Raw genomic sequence first — 13,492 nt, 5'->3', positions numbered from 1 at the left:
CCGTTGGGTGTGATAGCTATACTTGTATATCGGCAAATATAAACATTACACTGTGTATTCTTACGAGTTTACTGGAACCTCATCGGATTTATTTCTTGATGCAATAATTTACCAATAGCCGTATGTATTGTATAAATTTATTTTATAAACTTCTTATGTGCTACCAGTTTCGGCATTACATTGATGCCATCTTCAGGCCCCACACGTCAAAGTCGAAAAACGCTATACACGGAAGGAGCCATATAACCGGATCCGTGAATCAAATCTAAAATACAAAACAGTGGGGTAAATTATAAAGTTTCAAGAAGACATCACCACATCATTGGATTTAGGTTCACGTGGAGCAGAACCCAAACTGCCTCAAGTAATGTCAAGTACGATAATGAGGATACGTTTCATGCTGTGCGTTACGCGACTCTGCGATAATACGGGACAGCAGCTTTACTGGCGCATTTGACGTGGAAAAGACTGGCCGGCCACCTGGTCTAACTAACCTGCAGGGATGTGAACACTTGTAGTAAAGACGTAAAAAGAGACGAGTAGTGGAAGGAAATAATGTTAAAACTCAGGCGATTACGCTTTTTAGGTGAGCTGGCGGAAAACATCGATCTTAGATAACATGGTACTGTAATTAAACACGACCGTGATGAAAATTCTTGACTTTAACAAGGGCAATTTTTCTGCATGAGTTACGTGCGGCGTAAAAGCGCACTGCTGGGATTTCACCTTGTAGGTACGTATTGAAGCCACTGAAGATACTACAGTCAGTCGTCGGGTAATCTCTGAACTCCTTCCATATCGGACTCCGAGGAATGCGGTACATTTCAGTACTGCTACGCTGATAACGAGGCGATCAACAACAGAATCCCAAGCCACCAGAAAGTCCACGTTTCCTCCTCCTCTTTTATGACGCTGTTCTGCATTTCGCCATCGTTCGGCAGTGACGTGTCACGAAACTTCGTGCATTGGTTCCGGTACATTTGGCAGCTTAAATGTCGTGTTATTTGTCGTGACAAATCCTTTTCTGTGTTTCTGCTACGCTTATCACTCTGGCTCGTGTGAGACCACATCTGTCCCATAAAACAATGGGCATATTCTAACAAAGAGTATTTGATTTTTCATTTTTCTCCAAAAAATTTAATTATGTAATGTTTTCTTCACTTCAAAACCCTTAACAATTTTTTGTAATATGTTGGTAATTACAATGAAAAGTAGAATTCTGTGTGTGGTTTATCATTAGAAACTAGAAGACGTCCATTTTTCTTGAAAAAATGATGGTTAAGTATGAATTAACTAACACATATTTGATCAATTTCATATTTAAATGATTTAGCTATTCAAACCGAACAAAAAAATTGCAGATTATAACGTGTTGCGAATCTCCCCCCACCGGCCCGCCCCCTTACCAGTTTACGATACTACCGGTCACACCACGAATATATACGAGTACAAAAAACCATCCCTCATATTTATTACAGAATGTTTCTTGAAAAACGTCAAAGCTAATTTTTCTCTTCAATGTTGTGAAAAATATTAAGAACAACTTAGTTCCAGCCATTAATGGTGTTCTCTGCTCGTGTTTCATTACGAAGCAGGAAGCAGTGTCATCCATTTTCAGACAGCGAGACAATCAGAGTACAAGCAGCGTTTAAGGAAGACTCGATTTTTTAAATAAACATTATGCAGCTAAAGTATGATTAACAAAAACTTTGATGGCTGTCAGTACATGAGAATCTCTTAAAGTCTCATTTACAGTGACATAGTAATAAGATGCCTAATACATAAGTTGGACCTACTTCCAAGAGTGGAACAACACCAGTGTACGAGAGCTACTGCTGCTGACCAATCATCGCGTTTGTGTTTGTTTACATCAGGTTTATTCTTACGGTGAACGGAGTATAAGAATGTACTCCACAGCCACGCGTTCCGTAGCACAGAAAGATGCAACATGTAAGTGATACGGTGCTGGTAAGGTTCAACCATGGACCAGGTTTGCTTGATAAGGAGATCCTTAAGTGATAAGCCAATAAACTTTGATATACAAATTTTATATGCACAGAAAATAACTGCTCTACATATTTGGCATACATTCTACTTGAGCAGATACATTGGTTCATAACACAATTAGTCACTATGCAATTACAAAACAACTAAGTTTAAAAACACAGCGGACTTCCACCCAAACGGTTATAAACATGTAGTGGGCTTCTTCCTGTTAAAATAAATAGACTTAAACAGGGCTCTAGTCCATATAAGATTTAACCAAACAGACCTACAAAACAACTGGTAATTGGCCCACCGACATGATTTTAAGAAATATTAACGGTTTTCTGCCTTTAGAGCAACTGACAACTTGATCTGTAACTAACCTTACTGATGCTAGGGTTCTAGCCCACTTTCATCTGAGCAAAATTATTTTAAACAAACTAACTGACTTCTGTTCCTTCAAGCAACACAGAACCTGTTCTATAATTTACGATACTTTTGCGTGGACCCTGTCCCACTTAAGCTTTAAACAGTCAAGGTTCTGAAACCTGTCAGGGCCCAGTAAACATTATTTCTCAAAGAGACTCAAACCAGAGTTTACGACAGTGAGCCGTTAACAAAATTTTACGCATTTACTGTAAAACAATGCCTGCCTACCAGATCTAATTCATTCTCATGAATCTATAAGGCGGTGAACCTGTATCAGAGTCTTACAAATTGAATCAGCCGGTATCCTCTACCCAGACGTTCCTTAAACCAGCGCTTAGTCAAATTCATTGCGCTACAGTCAATATTTTCGGGCTGCAATTGGTGTCAACCATCCCACACCCTGCACTAAATAATCTCTGTAATTAACATAAATGAGCAGGCTTCTAAAAAAGAGAAGCACAATCAGTTTACACATTAAGACAGACATATGAGTGCTAAATGACTTCTCGAAGTAGACATAAGGTGGTAACCAGGAAAAGATCTTGATCGTTACAGAAAAGTCCCTTCTCTTTCTGGCATCCAGAAAATACCTCGGGAAAGAGTTTCACAGATTAATGTTAAGCAAAACGCAGGCTGGGTTAACACTTGCTTTAACCTCGCTAGAACTCAGACCCGAGACACAGTAAGTTAAATATCAGCAGGGCCAATAAAACACAATTTCACTGAGCTCGCAGGACAATGTACTCCTATCTGGAATCCGGCGAATGATCAACCGTAGATTAGACATATTATTTTTATTATTTATTTATTTATTAGTTATTCATCTTCCAAGTAAAATGGCTCTGAGCACTATGGGACTTAACTTCTGAGGTCATCAGTCCCCTAGAACTTAGAACTACTTAAACCTAACTAACCTAAGGACATCACACACATCCATGCCCGAGGCAGGATTCAAACCTGCGACCGTAGCGGTCGCACAGTTCCAAACTGTAGCGCCTAGAACCGCTCGGCCACCCTGGCCGGCCCATCTCCCAAATAAAGACTTGCTCCATGTTGTTCCATAGAAGGATTTACACATTCAATCCTACAAATTCAGTTTTGTTATTAGTACATTTTTGAAAGTTTTACAAAAACATAAAATAAAAAAATAACAAATACTATACATAAGCGCCAAAGAAACTGGTATAGGCGTGTTTATTCAAATAGAGGGAGATGTAAACAGGCACAACACAGCACTGCGGTCGGCAACGCCTATATAAGACAAGTATCTGGCGGAATTGTTAGACCGGTTACTACTGCTAGAGTGGCAGGTTATCAAGATTTAAGTGAGTTTGAACGTGGTGTTATAGTCGGCGTATGAGTGATAGGACACACTACCTCAGAGGTAGCGATGAAGTGAGGATTTTCCCGTACGACCATTTTACGTGTGAGCCCCAAATATCAGGAATCCGGTAAAACATCAAATCTCCGACATCGCTGAGGCCGGAAAAAGATAATGCAACAACGGGACCAATGACGACAGAAGAAAATCGTTCAACGTGACAGAAGTGCAACCCTTCTGCAAATTGCTTCAGATCTCCCTGCTGGGCCATCAACAAATGTCAGCGTGCGAACCATTCAACGAAACATCATCGATATGGGGTTTCGGAGCCGAAGGCCCACTCATGCAACCTTGATGACTGCACGACACAAAGCTTTACAGGTCGTCTGGTCCCCTCAACACCGACAATGGACTGTTGATGACTGGAAACATGTTACCTGGTTAGACGAGTCTCGTTTCAAATTGTATTGAGTGGATGTACGTGTACGGATGTAGAGACAACCTCATGAATCCATGGACCCTGCATGGGACCAGGAGATTGTTCAAGGTGGTGGGGGCTCTTTAATGGTGTGAGGCGTGTGCAGTTGGAGTGAGATGGGACCCCTGATGCGTCTAGATACGACTCTGACAGGTGACACGTACGTAAGCATCCTGTCTGACCACCTGCATCCATTCATGTCCATTGTGAATTCCGACGGACTTTGGCAATTTCAGCAGGACAATGCGACGCCCCACACGTCCAGAATCGCTGCAGAGTGGCTCCAGGAACAATCTTCTGAGTTTAAACATTTCCGCTGGCCACCAAACTCCCCAGACATGAACATTATTGAGCATATCCGGGATGCCTTACGTCCTGTTCAGAAGAGATCTCCACCCCCTCGTACTCTTACCGATTCATGGACAGCCCTGCTAGATTCATGGCGTCACTTCCCTCCAGCACTACTTCAGACATTAGTCGAGTCCATTCCATGTTATGTTGTGGTATTTCTGCGTGCTTGCGGGGGTCCTACAGGATATTAGGCAGGTGTCCCAGTTTCTTTGGCTCTTCAGTGTATGAATAAAATGTCTTATATTTTGTTCTTTTTTTCAACCCTATCAACGTACAACAGCACACACTCACTTGTAGTGATTGCAGCATACCCGCTGGAATAACTCAGGCATTACACCGGCATAACATGTCACGCCAGTATGTACGCCACATTTACACCACGCATACGCCACACATGCACTGCACGTCATATATAATCTGTAGAAAGATACTTCAGCAGTATAAAATAATGTCGCCATAGCATAGTCCGCAAAATATTTGTTGAGTTGGGCCAAATATGAAGATTGGTAGAAGTGTTTGTTAACATTGATAAACTGGTTGTACACCAAATCTGAAGATTTGGTGAAGTTGGTAGGATACTCCAAAATGCATATGTATTAGCCAATAAAATTGAGTATTTTAAGCAAATGTATATGTATCTGTGTACTGTCTCAATGCATTCTTGCAGAAAAAGAGGTGGGCAATGTAAATTATTAGCTACCTGGCATTAAGTGTAGTACTTCACCCAAACAGCACTTCAGCAAGAATTAATCACAATGTGGCCTGTACTCGGAAGTATCTAAACGATCTGAACCATTCATCATTCATGAACTGGAATAGCTGTAGGGCTCCACTGGTCTTAGGCAGTTTGCTCTCTATTCTAGGTGTGTGCTCTATAGGCAGAGGATAAGGGGATGGGTATTTATGGTAAGATATCTACTCTAAGTTCGGGATCAAAAGCACTGCTATGGAAAAACACGCTTTGAACTGCCTTCTGAGTGCACCTGTATTATATACCCAGCTGAACTCGCATTCCGTAAGTTTCAGCCTATCCCTACACACAAACGCACGCGTGCTTGCATTTCTACTGTGTTGGTGATTGCTAAAGGTATTGGCTAGGTACTTTTGTGAGCCCCAGTTTGTCAGGACTTTTCATCTACTTGTCGTATCAGGCAGTAGGCTTTAAGAAAAAGAAACAGTGTGTCAAAGGCAAGCAATTATATACCTTTCTATAGTTTTAATTATTTAATTAGGAAATCGAGACACTGTTGTATCACATCTTGCGGCGAGTGGTTGAACTATTTTATGCGATAAACTTCTATTCATAACTGCAGTATTTTCCTTACGCATACGAGGAAAAAGATATTGTAACTGCAGGTGCACAAAAAATTATGCTAAAATAAGGCTTTCCACACGTCACCCCTCTCAAGTGTGACCAGCTGTAAAAAGCAGAAAGGTGGCGAGCCCTTCATTTCATCTCTTTTCATTTATTCTCCTTTCATTATGCAACTGGAGAGCAGCTGAGTTAGTTTAATGGGAGTCATAATTTTTGGGTGTCTTACAATGTAGTAAACTGTCTCCATTCTGACTTCGTTTTTTTGACCAGTACTCTAATGTGTGGTTACCTACCATTACTATTTTACAGTAAATGCTAATATCTTACTGTGTTCAATGCAATGTGCAAGCCTTGCTTGCTCATATTGTTTGAACTGGCTTCCTTTTTTTCCAGTTGCAATTCGTATCCATGTTTTATGACAGTTGTCTAACCCATATACACCAGTTTTTTTCCTGATTTCGTTGTCCCCCATTTCCAGTATTCTATTTTCGTGTGCCACTAACCATGTTTAGTGGCTTATTGCCCCAGTAGACAAACTGCAGAACACCGTTAACCACCACGCAGCAGCTGCTCAGAAATATGTGCTGCTCCACAAGTTATTCGTTAATTGATACTACAAGGGAGTGAATGGCAAACAGCAGTTGTAAATACCACTTGTTAATCTTTCCACAGGGCGAAACACGATCAAAAGAAAATCGTGCATCCTTTAGTGTAGTAAACGCTCTCGATTCCGAAATTTTCCGACCGAACCCCAACGCATGGCTATTTGTTGTTACTGTGGCTAACAAAAGCACCGCCTTCCAGCGGTTTTCTGTGCTAGTGTCAAAAATAAGGATAAAAACTAATAAGATGAATGAAAAGAATGGCTGTTCATGTGAAAGACCCTGCCCATCTTTCTGTCTAAGGTATACATAAATAAAGCAGCCAACCTGTCGGCTAGACTTACTACATTACCTGTTAAGAGCTAATAAGCTTTTCACATGACCATGACGTCGCTTTTCGTTCCTTAATTGCAACTGTGTACGTCATACACTTCAGTTTCGGTTCTTGATTTCGATTTCCTCCATTCCCGTCGTTTCTCTTTCGTATACATAACACATTAACTGTGCTTAGGGGATTACTACTTAGTGTAGTAACTAATGTCAATTCCTGTATTTCTGTTTTGATCCATGCTCCAACTTATGGCTACCTGCCATTGTTATTTTATAGGAAATGCTAATATCCACCTATGTTTAAAGAAAAATGTAAACCTTACCAGTGCATTTGCAACAGCTTCTTCTTTTTTCTAATTTCAGTTTATATTCTTGTTATATTCTTGGTATACACGGACACACAGACACACACACACACACACACACATATATATATATATATATATATATATATATATATATATATATATATATATATATATATATATATATAGTGGTCCATTTATCGTGACCGCGTCAAATACACTCCTGGAAATTGAAATAAGAACACCGTGAATTCATTGTCCCAGGAAGGGGAAACTTTATTGACACATTCCTGGGGTCAGATACATCACATGATCACACTGACAGAACCACAGGCACATAGACACAGGCAACAGAGCATGCACAATGTCGGCACTAGTACCGTGTATATCCACCTTTCGCAGCAATGCAGGCTGCTATTCTCCCATGGAGACGATCGTAGAGATGCTGGATGTAGTCCTGTGGAACGGCTTGCCATGCCATTTCCACCTGGCGCCTCAGTTGGACCAGCGTTCGTGCTGGACGTGCAGACCGCGTGAGACGACGCTTCATCCAGTCCCAAACATGCTCAATGGGGGACAGATCCGGAGATCTTGCTGGCCAGGGTAGTTGACTTACACCTTCTAGAGCACGTTGGGTGGCACGGGATACATGCGGACGTGCATTGTCCTGTTGGAACAGCAAGTTCCCTTGCCGGTCTAGGAATGGTAGAACGATGGGTTCGATGACGGTTTGGATGTACCGTGCACTATTCAGTGTCCCCTCGACGATCACCAGTGGTGTACGGCCAGTGTAGGAGATCGCTCCCCACACCATGATGCCGGGTGTTGGCCCTGTGTGCCTCGGTCGTATGCAGTCCTGATTGTGGCGCTCACCTGCACGGCGCCAAACACGCATACGACCATCATTGGCACCAAGGCAGAAGCGACTCTCATCGCTGAAGACGACACGTCTCCATTCGTCACTCCATTCACGCCTGTCGCGACACCACTGGAGGCGGGCTGCACGATGTTGGGGCGTGAGCGGAAGACGGCCTAACGGTGTGCGGGACCGTAGTCCAGCTTCATGGAGACGGTTGCGAATGCTCCTCGCCGATACCCCAGGAGCAACAGTGTCCCTAATTTGCTGGGAAGTGGCAGTGCGGTCCCCTACGGCACTGCGTAGGATCCTACGGTCTTGGCGTGCATCCGTGCGTCGCTGCGGTCCGGTCCCAGGTCGACGGGCACGTGCACCTTCCGCCGACCACTGGCGACAACATCGATGTACTGTGGAGACCTCACGCCCCACGTGTTGAGCAATTCGGCGGTACGTCCACCCGGCCTCCCGCATGCCCACTATACGCCCTCGCTCAAAGTCCGTCAACTGCACATACGGTTCACGTCCACGCTGTCGCGGCATGCTACCAGTGTTAAAGACTGCGATGGAGCTCCGTATGCCACGGCAAACTGGCTGACACTGACGGCGGCGGTGCACAAATGCTGCGCAGCTAGCGCCATTCGACGGCCAACACCGCGGTTCCTGGTGTGTCCGCTGTGCCGTGCGTGTGATCATTGCTTGTACAGCCCTCTCGCAGTGTCCGGAGCAAGTATGGTGGGTCTGACACACCGGTGTCAATGTGTTCTTTTTTCCATTTCCAGGAGTGTATCTCACGAAATTATCGTCAAACGAAAAAACTACAAAGAACGAAACTTGTCTAGCTTGAAGGGGGAAACCAGATGTCATTTATTGCATTAATGTGGTATTTACAGGTAATCACGCTGTAACAGCATGCGTTCACAGAAATGATAAGTTCACAAAGGTACATGTACCACATTGGAACAACCGAAATAAAATGTTCAAACGTACCTACGTTCTGTATTTTAATTTAAAAATCCTACCTGTTACCAACTGTTCGTCTAAAATTGTGAGCCATATGTTTGTGACTATCACAAAGCGAAAAAAGTGGTCCAACTAAAACATTGATATTTCTTTACGTACTACACTTATATGTAATAAAAAAATGGGGGGAGGGGTTCCTATCTTAAAAAACACTATTGATATCCGATTGACCCATGGCAGCGCCATCTAGCGGGCCAACCATAGCGCCATCTGGTTTCCCCCTTCAAGCTAGACGAGTTTCGTTCTTTGTAGTTTTTTCGTTTGATGCTTATTTCGTGAAATATTTGGCCTGGTCACTATGATATTAACCATGCTTAGGGCCTTATTACCCCAGTAGCCAAACTGCGGAACACTGTTAAACACCACACACCAGCTGTTTACTAATTCATTCTACATAAAAGTAATTGGAACGGGGCACAGTTTTAATTAGTGTTTGTTGGTCTTCACACAGGGTCAAATACAGAATCCATTCTGTTCCCAGATGTAAGATTATGTGATGACATAAACTGGCATACATCCACCCGTTTTCTAAATCGCTACGGTACTTCTATGCATAGTCTGGTACCGCGCACCGCGGAATTTGAATCCGCGCCAAACGGCATGGGCGTCGAAGACCCCTTGAGGTCTCAGCACCATCACGCCGTAAACTGTGGCAGTGCGCGCCTCCTGGCCCACGTTTAATGTGAGGGCGCCACAGTGGAACACGTGTTCCCAGCGGCCAATAGCATCGCCCCCGATCATGTATTTAAGCGCCTGCCTCTCGCTTAGCCAACGTTCGTTCGAGGGTTGGATCCCCTCAGTTCCTAGTCGAGGAATTACACGGCCTGGGCTACACTCAGGGTGAATCGTCGATTTGGAAGAGCCCCAGCCATTGCTGTCGTCTTTTCGTCCATCTGCACGCCATCACTGCTGCCCGCCGCCCGGTCCTCGCCGCACGGATTTCGCCGCCGCCACCGCTGCCACCACTTGGTCGCCGCCTCCTGGTGTTCGCCGCCGCACAGTGCTCGTCGCTGCTTTTCGTACTTCGGCGACTCCTGTCGCCCGTGGGCACTGCCTGCGATCACGGACACCCCCACTACCACCATCATCTACACCTCCCCTTCACCTGCCCCCACTGTAAAATTGTGGAGTGCTTCCTCTGGGATTAACCTGTCTCATCCACCTCCTCCACTCACAGTCTCCTCCCCTTCTATCTCCTCATCATCACTCTATCCCCACCTATGTCATTCCTTCCCCTGCCCCTGCTCTTGCCCCTGCTCCTGCCCCCCTCCCACTCCTGTCGCCTGCTGAGATGACTTCCTCCCCCCTCCCCACAATTCCCCCTGCAACTACCCCTGCTTCCCCTGCCCGAGTAACTGCCTGCCACCCCACAGTCGCCACCACAGAGTGCTCCCCCCTCTTACCTGGTGTCACTGCCTTACAGGAGGGCCCTGCCTCCCACCACCTTCATCCCACTCCCCAGGCCACATCCCAGTGGTGACCTCTCCTCCACCCTCTCCTCCAAAAAAACCACTGCCTGCGCCACTTCCCTCTGACCGCACCATGGATAACAACCCACCTCCCTCGTCCCCAGCTCCCTCCCTGTATGCCTTTGTCCTTGTCAACCCCGATCCAAAATTCCTCGATGCCTGCACCCTCACCCCTGAAATTTGGAAGTATATACCCAGTGCACCCATCACCCAGCTTACCCTCACAGAGACGCTGTTTTCATCAAGTCCTCCTCTCCCTCTTTCCATACTGATCTCCTCTGGCGCCTTCCCCACGTCACCTTTGGATCCCATGCATCCCTTACCCCTTTCCTTACCTTCTCCTCTCCTCACCAGCCCCAACCCCCTCATCGTCCGCCAACCCTCACCGCCACGATCACAAAACTCATTTGGTCATGGAGACTGAGGTATTGGCGGAATTGACGCTCACCCTACCCTGGAAATCCGCTCGGCCCACCGTATTTACAACTCCTCTGGCCCTACCTTCCTCTTGCGTATCTTGACAGAGTCCGCCTCCTCCATCAACCACCTCCTCACACAGGGAGCCCTGATTTTCAGCCACTGCCACCCTGTTGACCCGTCCTGTTCCCCTCCTCAATCCTACCGCTGCCAGCGCTGTCTCCTGTACAACGACAACCAAAACTGCAAGAACCCCCTACCTGCCCCCATTGTAAAGCCTCCTACTTCCTTCAACAGTGTCCTAACCTCGCCTCTCCCCCTTCCTGCAATACCTGCAACGAACCCCACCCCACCTACTCCTCCAAATGCAAAGCAAAACTCATTCAACCAACCCTGAGCTCACTGTCCCTGTTCGCCCCATCAACCTGCCCATCCACTCTGACAATTCACTCCACCCTGCCCCTACAGCAGAAGACATCATCTGGTTCCTCACCATCGTCCTGCAGAACATCCATCCCTTCCAGCAACCCCACACACTCCAGCAGATTTCCCTTGCCACCTGCACTGTTTTCCACTTAAACACCTAAGCCACCTACTCCCAGAACCATGCCCACTTTACCTTCACCCACCTTGACACCCTCGTTTAAGCCACTCTCTCTTCATCCCGCTTCCTACCCATCTCCCACCTCCTGGGGCATCACCAGTATCGTATCCTCTACCTCAACATTTGCTCCCTCCCTGCCAACAAATACCTCTTCATGCATACCCTATCCCAGCACCAGGTTTACTCCTTCATCCTTAATGAAACCTTCCTCCAACCTCACCATGTTCTCACCTCCCCCTATCTCCTTCACTGCACTGACAATCTCCTTCCTCTCGCCCGAGGCAGGGTCCCTATAGGCCACCTCAAGCATCTCTCTGTTCAGCCACAACGCCTCCTCAATGACCCAACTGAATATCTTCACCTCAGCCTACTTTTTCCCTCCCTCACCATCATCTGTGCCACTATCTATATCTGCCCTGCAGGTCCTCTCCCCTGTGACTTCATTTCCCATGTTGACCGTACCTTCTCCACCTATGTGGTTGCCGCCGACCTCAACAACCACAGCCGTGACCCTGTCACCCTTTGGCGTTGGCATCAGTTCCTGCTCCACCCCCAATGTTATCCTCGCTTCCCCCAACCTCCTTGGTCGCATCGCCATGGATGTCCTCGATCCCGTTAGTAGTGACCATCTCCCTGTCATTCTCAACATCTCCTCTGCCCATGACACCCCTGCAGCCACCCACCCAGCTGCCCCTCCAAAGTCTGTCCATGGCTACTGCTGTGCCGACTAGGAGGCCACCTCCCCTGCTGCACCTTGCTCTCCCCTCATTTTCCATCCGCTCAGGCTTCTCCCTCAGCAGGTCCCACCTGGCAGTTTTATTAATTGCGTGTGCTCCAAGTGGGTTTAAAGCGTGTTGTTCTGGAGTGTTCTTAATACTGTGGCCAACTTTTAACCTGTCTGTGTGACTTCAGTGTCTTTTTTTGTGTTCTATGAATCACCTTGTTCTTTAACTTTATGTCGACTTTTTCAATTGTGTCCCCCCCCCCCATGAAGGAGTCCATGTCAGTGTATTTTTACCTCCATTATCTCCCCTTACTGTGTTTTGTGTCCCCCTTTTTTATAGCCTTACATGTAACATGTAGGTTAGAAAATTTAAAAAGGGAAATGGATAGGTTAGATTTAGTGGGAATTAGTGAAGTTCGGTGGCAGGAGGAACAAGACTTCTGGTTAGGTGAATACAGGGTTATAAATACAAAATCAAATAGGGGTAATGCAGGAGTAGGTTTAATAATGAATAAAAAAAATATGAGTGCGGGTAAGCTACTACAAACAGCATTGTGAACGTATTATAGTGGCCAAGATAGACATGAAGCCCACGCCTACTACAGTAGTACAAGTTTATATGCCAACTAGCTCTGCAGATGACGAAGAAATTGAAGAAATGTATGACGAGATAAAAGAAATTATTCAGGTAGTGAAGGGAGACGAAAATTTAATAGTCATGGGTGACTGGAGTTCGGTAGTAGGAAAAGGGAGAGAAGGAAACGTAGTAGGTGAATATGGATTGGGGCTAAGAAATGAAAGAGGAAGCCGTCTGGTAAATTTTTCCCAGAGCACAACTTAACCATAGCTAACACTTGGTTCAAGAATCATAAAAGAAGGTTGTATACATGGAAGAATCCTGGAGATACCAGAAGGTATCAGATTATATAATGGTTAGACAGAGATTTAGGAACCAGGTTTTAAATTGTAGGGCATTTACAGGGGCAGATGTGGACTCTGACCACAATCTATTGGTTATGAACAGTAGATTAAAACTGAAGAAATTGCAAAAAGGTGGGAATTTAAGGGGATGGGACCTGGATAAACTGACTAAACCAGAGGTTGTACAGAGTTTCAGGGACAGCATAAGGGAACAATTGACAAGAATGGGGGAAAGAAATACAGTAGAAGACGAATGGGTAGCTCTGAGGGATGAAGTAGTGAAGGCAGCAGAGGATCAAGTAGGTAAAAAGACGAGCGCTAGTAGAAATCCTTGGGTAACAGAAGAAATATTGAATTTAATTGA

This window comes from Schistocerca nitens, chromosome 10 (assembly GCF_023898315.1).
Source record: "Schistocerca nitens isolate TAMUIC-IGC-003100 chromosome 10, iqSchNite1.1, whole genome shotgun sequence".
Classification (NCBI taxonomy): Eukaryota; Metazoa; Arthropoda; class Insecta; order Orthoptera; family Acrididae; genus Schistocerca; species Schistocerca nitens.
Note: the sequence above shows the minus strand (reverse complement) of the source record.